This window comes from Anser anser (genome assembly GCF_964211835.1).
Source record: "Anser anser genome assembly, chromosome: 3".
NCBI lineage: Eukaryota > Metazoa > Chordata > Aves > Anseriformes > Anatidae > Anser > Anser anser.
Window position 1 is genome coordinate 82,343,943 of NC_139722.1, and position 14,173 is coordinate 82,358,115.

At 35.9% G+C, this 14,173-nt stretch overlaps 1 long non-coding RNA gene across 4 annotated transcripts; it reads right to left on the reverse strand.

Moving 5' to 3' along the window:
• Positions 1–1,310: 1,310 nt before the first annotated feature.
• LOC310898108 lies at positions 1,311–12,881 on the reverse strand. 4 transcript variants are annotated; one of them, XR_014582968.1, is made up of 7 exons: positions 11,403–12,881; positions 11,228–11,318; positions 9,087–9,179; positions 8,141–8,259; positions 7,049–7,176; positions 6,252–6,363; positions 1,311–5,832 (listed from the first exon to the last, which is right to left on the reverse strand). It is a non-coding gene; the product is annotated as an uncharacterized lncRNA (long non-coding RNA). The 4 variants fall into 4 exon arrangements; XR_014582969.1 differs by having other exon boundaries at positions 7,053–7,176; positions 11,403–12,880; XR_014582970.1 differs by lacking the exon at positions 6,252–6,363 and having other exon boundaries at positions 11,403–12,879.
• Between the last annotated feature and the right edge of the window lie 1,292 nt (positions 12,882–14,173).

Sequence of the window (14,173 nt, forward strand, 5' to 3'; positions counted from 1 at the left end):
ACTAGGTGCTGATGAAACATATTCTTAAAGCAAGCATCTCATATACTGGCTACTTTCCGTCATTTTAATGTTAAACCCTTTAATAATATTATGGTTTAAAACCATAATATTAAACCCTTTACCGTATTTATGGAGAATTGCAAACAAAACAGGTTTAGCCGTGACCTAAGTTGGTTAAAATGAAACCCCCAAATTTTTATTCTCACGCATACAAATTTAAATTATTTTTTAGTGTGTGAAAAAAATATTTTAACAATAAAAATACTACCTGAAAAATAAGAAAGAATATTGATGTGAAAATGGTATTGGTCAGTAATGTTCTTTATAATACATTAGTTGGTAGTTGATAAAAGCAAGCTTTGCTTCAATCTCAATAATTGTGCTAATTGGGATGTATCTTATGGAAAAGAAACTAAATATATGCCAGAGGGACTAGTTTAGTCCTAGTCCTTACTAGTTAGTAAAATACATTCCAAGTTTCTCTATCCCTGCCAACATAATTGTAAAGATTTTGCATCCTTAACATAAATTGTTTTTGTAATGCATTGCAGCTGTTAGACCCTCAGATAAGTTTTATATACCAATTTGATTTACTTGGTGTAATTTCTCCCAAATCATCTTCCAAAAACCTTTGAAAATAGTTCAAACAAAATGGAAATATCCTGACATTTCTTGAGAAACCAGTGTCAACATAAGTTACTGTTCGCCATGTGGCAGAATCCAAATTTGATCTTTTCCCCTTCATGCTATTTTAAGCCATTCAACAGATCCATCAGCAAGTATATATTTCTTTGTGGTCCATAAGGGCTTATAAAATGCACCCACATTAGAGAATTGTCTGTCAATTATCTCCACCTCTGTTATATGACTGTGAAGCATGATAGAGAGCTCCAATTATTTGTCAGATGGACAGGACATAAACCACATGGATATAGTGCCATCTAATGCCATGGAGAGTTCAGAGACATTATGCTGTCATCACCTTCAATCTCTGAAAAAATGAAGGATACAAAATCTTTCAATGATCAACAGAAAATGTAAATGAAAAATGTTCCTGAAATAACAGGAAAATTTTCCATAAATAACTAGTGTTGAATGTTCTTTTCTCGCTTTTCCAAAGTTGTGTACAGTTTAAGTACAGTTGAGTGATAAGTAGGTCCTGCTGGTCTATATTCAAAAGTAAAGATTTTGCTAGATCAGGTAAGAGTTAAGGGGTCTTCAGAAAAATCTCAGCATAATATTGAAAGAAAGCATAAATAGCCACAGCTTATTGCCATAGGAAGACATACGGCTTTATATATATATATATATATATATATAAAATTATTTTTTGATGTAGGATGGCTTTCAGGCTAAAACTTCCTTGTCATCTAGTTACATTTATTAGTATTTCCCATTTTACACTTAGTGAAAATTCACCCTGAAGGTATTTCACTAGCTTGATACTTTTAGTAATTTCCTACTTTTCCCCATTTTGATTCATTATTCCTTTTATTTTCTTCACAATGTTAGTTTCCTATGTAACACTCTCTCCTCATCTCTTATGCATGAGTAAGAATGAGAGTTGTCTTTTAATGTATCATTTTCTGCTAGCCACCTTTGTGCTATTTGTGAGAATCTGCTGCAAAGCCAGTGCCAGTCGCCTATGACTTTTAAGCCTATGCATTTTTTGTTAAAGGGCTGTATCAAACTGTTTTAATCAAAAAGAATATTATGTAAAGCTGACATTCTCTTAATGCTACCTAACTGCTGTGAGATTCATCAGATTTCTTGTTAATCAATTGACAGAAGGTTCTTACCAATATCACAGATTGTGAGTTTTATTGCCAGTAGATTTCAGAACTGGACAACATATGACATTTCATTGCAGTATCATACATAACCAAGGTACATAACAGTATGATTCCAGAGTACAGAAACTATCAGTCATATTCCTGTTACCAAAATACCTTATGCATTATGAAAAAAAAATATATATACATATATATATATATCAAAGGATTAGCTGTCCTATATCGGTTTGCCTTTCTCGGCTTCTAGTAAGCTGAGAGCTTTGCAAGAGGGCAGGCAATCAAAACTGGCAAAACTTTTCCATATTTTCTTTCTGACTGCTTGTATAGAAATATGTAGATGTATGGCTAAAGAATTAATAAATTAAATCCATGAGAAAACAAAAGTAATTCATTCAATGAAATTCCTTCTGTTATATTTCCACCACAGCCAAGCTTTACTGCTTGGTGTCCAAGCTATATGTGAATTCCTAACTCCAAACACAACAGAAGTGTAGGGTAACACAGTCAGTTTCCTACAGTTGTCAAGCCAAGTACTAAACTCTGAGAACTGCTCCTCTTCTGTACATGAATTATTCAGACTCAGATAGCTGTCTGTACCCTATGTATAAGAGTTAACACATGGAAGGCAGCAGAAATTTTCAAGCCAGTCTGAAAACTTGGACTGGAGTTGCAGGCCTGGGAAAGGCTGCCAGCTGGTGCTCAAAACCCCTTGGTAAAGAGATACTACACCTTCCTCAGGAAACCTGCTTCAGTAGTTACCTACGCTTTGCCTCTGCTGGCACATATTTAAAGTTTATAAATATTTAAAGATTTATTCTCACTTTCTTCTTTATATCCCCAGTTCCTTTATCCTTTCCTCATGTTGTCAGGCTTTCTAGACTTGTGATGATCACTTTCCTCTTGATTTTCCAATTGCTCTGCATCTGTCTTTCTTGATGGATGTAGAAGAGGGATGAGATACTCCAACTAAGACCTTCCTAAAGCTGAATAATTAAAAGGTTGATTACTGTCAGATAGGTGTATTCCTACATTAACCCATGTGGAATAATTGCTGGAGGTGACTTATTGAGACTAAACATTTGTCCACATCTTAAGAGAAAGTGTAGTGATGAGGAAACTTCCAGGGTGAGATGTAGCAGATATGTAAGGAATCTGTTCCATGATGGTCCCCTTGGCAACATAGTCTGCAACCTTAGGTATTGATAACACCAGGGGAGCTTGGTCTGTTGACTCTAAGAGATATAGCATGGAGGGTGGAGCAGAATGAAGACACCACAGCCAGGCTCTGTGCTATCACTTCAGGGATGGGGAACTGAATGGTACTGTGGAACTGATAGACTTAGACTACATAGGCCAGCCCTGACTCTAACTGATAACCAAATCATGTCCTCTGGGTCAACTTTGGTCATTATAATCTCATTACAGTGCCGAAACACACCTCCATCCCAAAGGCTACCTACTTCCAAAGTGCTACCACCCTTCACTGAGCATGCAATCTGAATTTCTCTGAGCCTATACCTTTAAAAAAGGTGAGAAAAAATTATACCAATCACAACAAAGACACGTATGACTAGAGTCACGCAAGCTCCACCTAAAAGTAAGAAAATAGTATAAAAGTGGCCCAAGAGAAGGAAAATGTGGAGGAAGGTGCCATCGCAGCCAAGTTGGAAGGACATCGGTGACTTCTGGAGTAGTCAACGGGCTGAACCTCTCTTCTACCCCAACAGAGATGCCTATTGGGTGAGATTCGGACCCTCATTTATACCAAGTGCTTCCCTGGGAAACCTAACATTCTCTATAGAGCTGTTTCATAAGTTACCACATGTGTAGTTGGTTATGTTTGTCATATTCTTGGTATTTGCACGTGTTTTGCAGACAGCTTATTTATCACCAGCAATCCAAAAGTACTTGTACTCTTGTTGCTTCAATAAACTACACCAGTTATTTACTAGACTGAAAGTGTATTGTGCTATTTGTGAATCTGTGATCGTGATTAATGTGACCAAACTTATAGTGCCGATTGCACTATTTGTGTATCCATGATCATGATAATTTAATATATTGAATGTGACTGGACTTATAGTGCTAAATTGGGCATCACTCAGAATATAAACCCAGCCACCCCTAGCCCCTCTGATATCTGAGGACAAGCTGGAACACAAGAGGGTTTAGGTCTTGCCAAACTTCCTTACCCTTTAACGCAACAACCCATCTATGGGATTTGCTTTTTACTACAGCAAAATATTGCTGATTCATGTCTAAACATGACTAATTTTAAAGCCAGGGTGTTTTCTGCTGTTTAGTCTATTGTTCCTTATACTGAATGGCCAACCATTTCTGCTGAAGTATAGTATATTGAACTTGTTGTATTGTATTTTCTTTTAAATATTCTTTAATTTAACAAGGTCATTTTATATTTTAAGTCATATTTTTAAGTAGCCCCTCATCAATTGGAAGCATCTACAAATGTAATTATCACAATCTGTTCTTTCATCTTGCTTATTAATGAAACACTAACCTCTGCAGAATCTCACACATTCTTCCCTTCTGATACTGAGACTTTGATACATGCACTCTTATAAAGGGTTTTCCAGTCACTGGGTACATGCTGCAGTGTTTTCATCTAAATATTTCCACAGAATACTTATAAGATTTACCAGATGTTATTTGATTTTAGTGGTCTAGATTGAACATTACACATTTAATTGTTATTCTTCTAGATGTTCAGACTTCACTTGTTCCAGTATTTTTCTAGAGGTCAAAATTAATCTGATTTAACCTATAATGCCCTGAACTCCCACTTTTTTTTTTCCATCCTGAAAACATTCCACTCTATTTTATTTTATTTTTATTTTATTTTTTTCAATATGTTCCTGAATGTTTACAGACAATGCTATGATTACTGAGATTTCATTAGACATTTCTTTTAGTAACCTGTAATGTGCACACCTATAATGAATCGGAATACCTTACTCTCTTTATTTCATTATTTGAAAAACAACACTAACTGTTCAAATTATGACTGCACACTCCTACATTTTCCTCATAGTTCCTATGATATTTTCTAAATATTTAAGGTGTTTAGTAGACAAATAATCATTCTTCTCTTACTTTGATGCTGTGTTTTTTGTTGTTGTTGTTGTTTTTAATATCACTTGTGTCCATATTACCTCTGTTGATACTTACTGTTAGGCTATTATTAATATCTTTTCTTTCCATTTTTTTCCCTTTTAAATCTGGAAATTAAAAAGCCAAGGACATGCACATGGACGTGCAGTTGTCTTCTTGCCACATTGAGATTAATGTGTTGTCTTCTTCTCAGCCCCTCAGTGAACATGTTTCTGCAGTTACAGCACTTATGCTCATTCACAATCCCAACTGCATAGACAGCCATTCATCCTTTATCTAGAGATACACATCCCAGCAAGAGCCCTTATTTATCCTTAGTCTTTTGCTTCCATGTCAGACCCTCTCGTATCTCATCTACCTGCATAGATTCATTGTCAGCAGTACAATGTCATTGTCAGCAGTATCATTACTATTTACATGAATGACCAGAGTGATTTAATCAGGGGTCTTTACTGACCATCAAGGGTTTGTTTTTATTGTCAGGGCATATCCTTCTCATGGGGTATTCAATGCTTCCCAATATAGTTCTGTGATATCTCTCTTCATCAGGAGGCCACTGCATGATAGCTCTCTAAAACACCACATTTACATTGATAAAACTTGTATATAAGGACATTATTATTCCTATGCTATGGTTTTATGCTGTACTTTCTTATGAAACAAGAAAGAAACAACATCTTAAATTGCTTTAAAAATATCTAATTTCCATAGAGATTTTCTACAATATGGTTTGCTTGCAGGATGCAATTCTCATCCCCAGATTGATAGAAAGTCAGTAGAAAATATCATTTTAATTTCTCAACTCTTTAAGTATTTTGCATAATCAGACTGCTGGCTAAGAACATCCTCTTCAGCCCTACTTTGGAGAGAGGTAATGATGACAGTCTTACAGTCATGTTCAGCCTTTCACCTAGGAGGATGAAAATAAATAAATAAATAAATGTGGAGAACATAGTTTTAAAAGTATTTGCATTTTAGTATAATTTTATCTGCTTCAATGATATGAACAGTGACAACGATTTAAGAATCTTACTCCAGGAATAAATAAAATACTATATAGAGAGACACAGGAATTCTGTATTTTGGTGAATCAAAATGTAAAATTTAAAACAGCTGGTGTCACATATTATCAAGGATATTCTAAGAGTATTGAGTTAATTTTATAAATGTTAAATGTAAACTTTTCTTCACTTGCATGAATCTAAGTCTGCATGGGAGCTGTTAAGTAAAGAAAACAAAGTACTGAAAAACTAGTAAAAAACTATACTGAAATATCACATACAAACAATTTAGGAATAGCCATGTAGATTATCTGACTATTGCCCTGACCTTGGAGGGAGACACCATTGGAGAATCCATAGATAAGAAACAGTAATGAGAAGAAATCTATCCCCTGGGACTTGGCACTTTCTGGGGCATCCTTGCAAAGGATGAGTGACTACTAAATAATGGAGACAAATATAAAAAGCAGCTGTCATTTCAAGGTAGGTTTTGGTTTTTTACATGTATTAAAAAAAATAGTATTTTGCTTAAGGAAAACTCACTGAATAACCCTTTCTTGTCCCTGAAAAAAAATAATAAATAAAATAAAAAGAGAGAGAGAACAACAAAGCACATACAAAGTAACAGGTGACTCTCCTCTTTCACTCTCACCCTGTTAGTAAGATGATCAAAGTGATTTTAGGAACCTGTAGGAATCAGTGCTTTACAAGATAAAAATAAATAAATAAAAAATAAATAAATAAAAACATTGATTATATCTTGAGAAAGAAAAAGCAAGATCATGAAGAGCTAGTTTATCAGAGAGAAGGGCAGTCTAAATTTGAGTTGAGAGATGGAGCACAGCTGATCAAACTACCCTAGGTAACCCACAAAATGTCACAAGAACTTTGATGCTAGAGGTCAGCTGAAATCATCAGAAATTTAATAGAAAGAGAAACCTGTTCAATATCACAGCACACCCTACCACATTTAAACAAGCAAACAAACAAACAAAAATATAAATCCATTATGTCAGTGATGCCATGGAAAGAGAGGATATTTAGACTTTGCTGCCAATATTTTATGGAGCATCTGATTAAACACCATAATATAACAACAATAGGTATGAAGGATGAAAAAAATACTTGCTGTTTCCTTGGGAAGTAGATATGTTCCCCAAGTAGAATGAGGGCAGCATGGGGCACTGATCGCCCTTGATGCTGTGCTGGTGACTAGTCTTAATTGGTTCAGAAAAAAATACCACATCTTTTATCTAAAAGCAGAAAAGGGAGAATAATCATATACCAGAAGCAAACGTAATTGGATCTTAAACATAGAATAGGCAAACAGGTTGTGTTTTAATTCACATCTAATCCATGACATTTATAGGTCCTTTATTTCCATTACAAAATTGTAGCAACTCTTATCGTGATTACTATACCAGTGGCTTTTCTCAATGTCTCTCCATGCCCCATGCTCTGTACGATAACCTTTTTATGTCATGCCCTTTCATTTGGTCTGCTGACAGAGAAATTCCAACAGCTTCCTGCTGAGGACTTTCTATAAAGGAACAACAGTTGCTTTGCTGGGGAAAAAAGACCTGTTTAGAGAGGTATGTTCTCATAAACCATCTCAAGAACAGCAGAAGACAGGGGGGGAAAAGACTAAACAAGTTTTCAGGTTTCTTTATGAATCATATGCTATGTTATAATTTACAAATATTCCTGATATCTCATCTTTGCCTACACATTTTTACAAAACCAATGCATTTCAGTGAAACAGGTTTACTTTTTTCCTCAGGATGCTATCTGGACTCCCTGTCTAGTATCAATGGCTGGAATATTATCTCCAGTTTTGTTTTCTTACACAAAACTCTCAGAATTCAACTTAAAATATGAAAAGTAGAACTGTCATAGTTTCATAACTTAAATTCCTTATATCTGGAGTTATCACTCACCACATATTAACCTCAAGGAAAAGCTTTCCTCAGTCCACGGTTAATGCATTTAAAAGCTATTTTAATAGGAAACTTGGAAGCCTCTTAGCAAGAAGACTAACCTCTAGGAAAGTACAAATTATAATTAAGGTATTAGCATTAGGAGCTGTTATACCGTAACATAAAGAATTTTATCTTTCCTAAAGTTATTTTAAAATCTTAATATATATTTAGTTTTACTACAACATTGAACTTTAGCTAAGACTTCAAAATATTTAGAAAATAAAAGTATCATACATACAATTTAGAACAGGTACACAATGAATCCATGCTGGACACAGGGCAAATCACTCTGCTCTTTAGTTGTTGTTGTTGTGGTAAGGTGAACCTGCTTTTTCACAGATGTTCTGGTATTGTTAGCTTGGAATACAAGAAATTTGGAAAGAAAGGAGTTTATCAGATTTTTTTTTCCTGCGAATAATATTGAAATACCCCTGAGGCATTTAAAACGTATGTGCCAGACATACTCACTGAACTGTTAATAACTTAGCAGGTATACTGTTTTAGAAGATAGACTTGCTTCAAAGCAGAAATTCTGACTGAACATTGAGTAGAAAAATATATGAACTGAGTAGAGGAACATTTCTGAGCTAAAGTAATTTCTTCCCACTCTCCACCAAATACAATCAAAAGCTTATTAAAAATGTTAAAAAAACAGCAACTTGAAGGGATTTAACATCTGAGGCTATAATATAGGTTTTTGTGATTTTTTTTTTTTTGTCACAAAGAGCATGTGGAAAGTGGTGGTCCCACACCAAATTTGCAGAGGAAGATGTGGAACATAAGACATGAAGCTCACCCTCTCTGTCAAAGTTCAAAATGGGAAGGGTAACAGTTGACAAAGTAAATGAAAGAAACACGGTGTCCTAAAGACTCTGGCCCTGATTGTGGTTCTGGTGGTGTGCTCTGTAACCAGTATGCCACATACATTTAGATTATACGATTTAGATACAAAACCTTTCACTGCTGAACACCAAATAATCTGTGCAGAAGACCCTATAAAAGCTGAGTGGTTTGATAGCCATTTGAGAAGGCAAGAATACACATTCTGGAAACTTACAACAGAAAATTTTGTAATTAAAGAGGAAGAGTGTGACAGACCATATTTCTCCAAGAAATTTTGCTCACAAATGCTCACTTCTCATTTTCTCTAGGTAAAAACAAAGCAGACTTAAGACAATTCTTACATCTTAGGATCATCTCTCTTCTTCTTCCCTCCACCAGCAGGGAATTTGTTTGTTATTTCTTAAGCTTCTGTTTCCATTTTTCAGGTAGTGAGCCTGGAACATATATATATATATATATGTAAATAAATTTCAGTATCTACATAAAAGCATAGGAAGAATGATGTGTGTTTAAAATCTGAAAAGCTGTGTATAACAAGCATTAGAGCTCAGATATTTAGTGGATGTCTGGATGTCTTCCAATTTTGTGCAGTAGTTTTTAGCATTGTCTGGCTCTCTCTATTCTTTCCAGTAGATTTTTATGCTGAGTCTTTTTTAAAGAAAACATGGATTTCAGGTAAGCATAAATGCCATTATGTATGATGTAAGTTGTATATACTGATAAGTTACAGTCATGTGAAAATATTATATAAGCTTAATTTAGTATAATTATGGAAATTATCTTTTTTCCATCTGCAAAATGTAGCTTTTAACTGAGGACATATTAAGCACATAATTCCAAACCATTAAAAAAGTGGGAATAGCTAGTAAAATATTTTTTCTAGCAGGAGAATGTGCAAAACAATAGAAGTTCATATCTCTAAATATCCTGGCGAATATTTATCTGTCTTTCCTGTGTTTAAGTTCAAGTACATTCACTTTTTGATTTCAGCACTGAACTGAATTGGTCCTGTGCAAGGTGGTCTACACAACTTACACTACCATAGTCTTTTGTGTGTGCATTTATATATAAAGCTTTTCTATTTTATCTTTTAGCTCTTTAAAGCCTGATCAGGATAATTTGATATACTGAATATTTTATCTAAAAATCTCTTAAACAACTGTGGAGCACGTAGACAAAAGAGGAGCTGGAGGTGCTGGATCAATACACGAGACAAATGTGTCTTGGAAATGGATATTGATTCCATTACACAAACATGCTGCAAGTGAAAGGCAAAGGCTTTTCTTCCTGATATATGTAGATTATTATGAGTAAGCTTTCCAGAAAGAATAGTTAAGCCTCAAGGCAGAAATGTGTGGCTGCTGCTCTAGACAGGGTTGTGATAGAAGTGAGCTGGTAGCAGCTGAGCAGAGGCACCCCTGAATGTGTTGTGGAGGATTTGGAACATGTATATGCACCTCTGTATTTTACTACGACCCTTAAAACTGCTCTGAAAATGAAGTAACCAGCTATGGGCAGAGAGGAAGTCTATCCCCAACAGCTTTGAAGCTGGGAAAGGCTCAAGAGTTCAGTGCCAGCAACAGACAGGAGGCTGGGCTCAGAGTGAGGACAGCTGAGGACTGGGCACACGGAGCGTCTCCTCCCCACACCTCTGCGCCTGTCCCTCTGGCACCCACACAGGCATCACCAGGCATCTGGTTGAAACCATCAGGACCCATCTGCTGCAACCCAAAGAAAAGGCATTTTGTTTGCCCACAGGCTTTTCTATTTGCTTTTGAAGGTCTGCTGGCAGCCTGGGAAGCATGAGAAACCTCTCTCAACTCAAAATATGACAGCTTCTCAGTGCACAAGAAGTCAACGTTGTTTCAAAATATTATATGAAGGTGAAAAAAAGGCAGGTTACATATTAGAAAACACATCTGTATACTTATATTTGTCCATGTATATACATATATGTACACATATAAAACTATGTTTTACAATTTTTACACCCCTGGCTTAACTGGATATGACAAAGCTTCCAGCACATCCACCAGGTGAGTCAGACTACATAATAATCCAAATTACTTAGCACGATTTCATTCTCTGTGTGTCAGTGCACCCCTCTGGATGGAGCCCCTACCGAGGTACTTAGTCAGACACCTTCCTGTGGGAAAATCTTACTTCTCTTCCAAAATAGTATGTTACTCTGTAATTTCTTAGCATATTTTGTGCTACCTGTGTATGTCTGTTGAGTCAATTTAAAGGAATGCATGCAATGGCAAAATAACTCTTCTTGTTAAAAAGAAATTAGTTTCTCCCTTTTTTCATTAAAATCTGTAGAGAACAATGTAAAGCAATATTTAAAATTGCATGATACATTGAGGTCAACAGGATACTGGATAATTCTGGCAATCTTACAAGAAGCAAAACCAAGGAATCAGAAAAAAAAAAGAAAAAAGAAGAAACAATAAAGATCAATAACGGTTAATGTACATTTTACCTTCATTTTAAGGTAGACAGGCAGATACATCTAAACACAGAAGTGCTTAGATGCCGTTTCAGGCACAGCCGTTTGCTGCCTCTAAAGACACCTGAGGAAAAAAAAAAAAAAAGATTCCTAAAAAAAAAAGGGTTGGGGGAGGGGGGTAAGCAGCTTGTCGGTTTACAGCTTTTACCACCCAGATCTTAATGTGGGATCAGCTCTCTTTCCTGCCTGCCCAGAGACTGGGTCTGGCCTGCAAGAAAGGTCTATGAAATGCATACTATATCTCACAGCCAAGGAATAACAGATTACAGGGACTAACACCAAGGTATTAAAAAAATATAAATTAGAAAAATCAAGATAAAGTAAAATTAACCCACTTTCTTCACCTCTTTCCTGATAATTAGAGATATTAGCACTTAATTAGAACTATTAGCACTTAATTAGCACAGATTATGCCTCCCCGGGAAATTGATGATGAACCCTCCTACTTCCTCCATTATTCCCTGCAAAACTCAGAGCCAACCAAAAGAGCTTATTCTAAGGGAGTGTAGGAGCACACTTTGCATGTTCTCTGTCTCTCTTTCCTTCCCTGTTTCTTCCCCAATACACTAGCAATGCTTGTCTTCCTTTCTGAACTTCTGACTTATTTTATTGCCTGGAAAGCTATGTATTGTAAATTACCAGTCCCTTCAAGGTTGATTTCTTGGGATGATGCTGAAAATATGTCATCATTAAAGAGTTACATTCCAACACCAAATATCTCAACTATGTTTGTAAACAGGCCTCGAGTTGCATGAGATACTTTCCCTTCCTCCAGCAAAACAAACATCTAATGTCTGTACTTTACTTTCTTTTTTTCCCATCTTTCTCATTTTAAAATAAACTTCAGTCAGATTTACTTGCCATTGACATAACTAAGTGTTATTAATACAGAAATGCTCCCTTGGTTCATTTCCAGCATCTATGCTTTAGAAAACAGAACAAAAACAAATAAACCAAACTAAACCAACAAGCCAAACCAAAACAAAAAAGGCCCTCAGAGGAACTAACAAATGGATCTTGTGCTGATGATGTCATCCACAGACTGCTTCAGGCTGATCTCCTGATCCAGAAAGAAAGCAATCCACATTTTATCATTTTATTTGCACTCTTACAATCAATGGATGATATCAATTACTGTGTTTTGGTTTTTTTTTTCCAGTCATAGCAGAGGAATGGACAAAAACAAAAAATACAGCTTGTTGAAATGGGAGTTATATTAAGAAAAAAATTAAAATGAACCTCCTGGGCCTGACTTCTAACTTTATCTTGCATTTTGTTTAGTGTTCAGCTCAGGATACGCAGGGGAGAGTAATTTTGCCCTAGCTGTGAATAATACAGATGCAGGTGAGGACTGAGATGCATCACTGCTAATACTCTCCATTATTGCTACTGGTGCCAATTACAGTGGGTAGTGGGCAGCATGGGGTGCTGACCTGCTGGGTCCCAAAGAGATGAAGTGGCTAAGGGGAGATGTGAAACCCTGGAATGGGCAGGATCCCTTCCTGCTGCCACAACTGGCACTGGTGGGACAGTGGTGCTGTGTCCTTCCAGCCCTTCCTGCTGCCCCCAGCCCAGGATGCTCTGGGGCTGTGCAAAGTGATGAAAGTCCCCATGCCACACTATTGATTAATTATACTAAAATATAAACGTAAATTTTAATAAACATACATAAGAGAGGATACAGAATTCAGCTGGTCTCTTTAAAATGCTTAGACATGTTCACATATTCAGGAAACAAGTTACAATCTGCTGTATGAAGTGTTCTTTTTTCTAGAGCAAAAAAAAAAAGATATTTATGGAGTGAAACAAATTTTTTTTTCCCAAATGTCAATGAGTATACTTGTCTGAACTGGTGTTCGTTTCAAGCTTTCTTGTCTTCACAGAGAAAATAGAAAATCCCTGCCTTTCATATGCTTCTGATGATATTTTCTGTCTCTTCGTATTTTTAAGCAAAATAGAATTTGGAGGTGGAGGAATGTCATGTGTCTGCTGAGAGGCAAGAATATTAGTGAAAATGGAAAACCTCTAAAAAATCTTTAGAGCTCGTAATAATAAGACCTTTCCCCAGAGATCCCCAAAAGACACCATCAGTTATTCATCTAGAAGTCTAGTAGAACAAAAGAACATAATTTCACACCAAAGTGAAATAACAACTGAGTTTTGTATTGGACTCTGCACTGCAGAGGTTCTACTAAAAAATATTTCAGGTATTAGATAAGGGAATAAGATAAAGACATAAGGGGAAAAGTATTTTTTGAGCTTTCAGGAAACCTCTTTTCAAGGACATAGCAGAGCTGTCTGCAAATACAGTGGTATTTTTCTTTAACATATATCTATTTTATCTAGAAGAACTTTCTTACTCTAGTCTGCAATTGTTCTTCCTCTATTCTTCCAGATAAACAATTAACAAACTAAATCTCTCAGCAATGTAATTTTCCATAAGTTAACAGAAGCTGCAGATGACTTAAATAAGGGGAGGAAAATGTTCTAATAAATACACATACAGAGAATCTGCTATTTTAAATTGTTTTTCTGTATAAAGAAGAACATTTCTTAGTGCTACATTTGGGATAGCACTTCCATAGGTGTATATTTAGCCATTTAGCTGTGGCACCATGAGTTTCAGTGTCATGTTCCTTGATGTAATAAGTTTTTTTCTCTCTGTTTTCCAATGCTGCTTGATATTTTCCAGCACCCAAACTAACTTATTGACAATCAATACGTTTCCCTCTGTTACATTACTGTCTGCAATATCAGCATGCTCTAAAACTGAAAAGTTAAGGTGAGGAGACTATGTGTTTGAAGAGCCAGGTTTTTCACACAGGAAAACATTTTCCGTCTATTAAGGACATGAGTGTATTGACTGAGCTGTGGTTAGATGATGCACAATGACCTGTAGAGTCTGATGGTGAGGACAAG